The sequence below is a fragment of the Carcharodon carcharias genome, chromosome 21 (assembly GCF_017639515.1).
Source record: "Carcharodon carcharias isolate sCarCar2 chromosome 21, sCarCar2.pri, whole genome shotgun sequence".
NCBI lineage: Eukaryota > Metazoa > Chordata > Chondrichthyes > Lamniformes > Lamnidae > Carcharodon > Carcharodon carcharias.
The window spans coordinates 42,915,357-42,916,560 of record NC_054487.1 but is presented as its reverse complement, the minus strand read 5'-3'; the positions used below and the strand labels follow the sequence as shown (position 1 = coordinate 42,916,560).

At 56.1% G+C, this 1,204-nt stretch overlaps 1 non-coding gene across 1 annotated transcript; it reads right to left on the bottom strand.

Moving 5' to 3' along the window:
- Nucleotides 1-342: 342 nt before the first annotated feature.
- LOC121293455 lies at nucleotides 343-449 on the bottom strand. Its single transcript, XR_005946533.1, has one exon. It is a non-coding gene; the product is annotated as a U6 spliceosomal RNA (small nuclear RNA).
- Nucleotides 450-1,204: the final 755 nt, after the last annotated feature.

Sequence of the window (1,204 nt, the reverse complement as noted above, 5' to 3'; positions counted from 1 at the left end):
TGTCCCGGACCAGATGGATGTTATCATAAATAGTTCGGTCCGGGACGGTGTAGGACTGGTCAGGGTGGATCATGTGGTCCAGCACGGTGCCAAGCCGAGAAGACATGGCTCGGGCGAAGATTTTGTGGTCCGTGCTGAGGAGGGAGACCGGGCGCCAGTTTTTAAGAAGGAGGAGATCCCCCTTCTTCGGCAGCAGGGCAATCACGGCCCTGCGCCACGAAAGGGGCATCTCCCCGGTAGCAATGCTCTACCCCAGGACCCCCGCGAAGTCGCTCCCCAAGACGTCCCAGAACGCCCTGAAGAACTCCACGGTCAGCCCGTCTAGTCCCGGGGTTTTGCCCCTAAAATATGGAATGCTTCACGAATTTGCGTGTCATCCTTGCACAGGGGCCGTGCTAATCTTCTCTGTATCGTTCCAATTTTAATATATGTGCTGCCGAAGCGAGCACCACAGCTGTGTGATATTCAGCTCCTCAGAGGAGTAAATTAACAAGTGCTGACTAATTGGGATAATACAAAGGGAATCAAGTTTTGGCCTAAATAGCCAAGTGGTTATGGTACTGGGCTTGTAACCCCAAGACCAAGAGTTCAAATTTCACAATAGCAAACAATGTAACTTCATCTGAATAGGAACAGATGGAAATGTGTTTGTACTCGAAAGAGTTACAACTGTGTGAGTCGTCTGTTCTCAGACCACCTCCTACAGCTGTTATATATGCCCGTCCGTCCTTTTCAGTGGTTGGCGGAGAGGAGGGCTGTGGCCGCAGGGGTGACCAGGATCGGGGACGTGCTGGGTGGCGGAGGACTGGGCTGGATGCTCCCGCAGGAGTTGGCGCGACGCGCGTCTGTGTGTGTCCAGGTCGCAGCCGATGCCATCCAAGACCTGAGAACGGTCGTGCTCGGACCCGATGTTATTTTGGGTCTTGAGGTGGCCCAGGTGCGCGGTGGTCTTCTGTCTGAACGTTCCCCTGTTCGGACAGAATTCCACACTGGCCCCAAGCCCCGAATCCTCCCTCGGGTGCTGGTGCCCCGCAAAATGAGTCGCCTCGGGGACCTGCCCTCCGTGCCTTTTGGCACGGCAAAGAGGGGCTTTTTGTACAGACTGCTGCTGCACACCTTCCATTTTCTCGCCCTTGTCCGTCACCCGGACACGCCCTGGAGTGCCTTGTTGCCATTCGGCGGCGGAGGCCCCCGATGGGAGGCC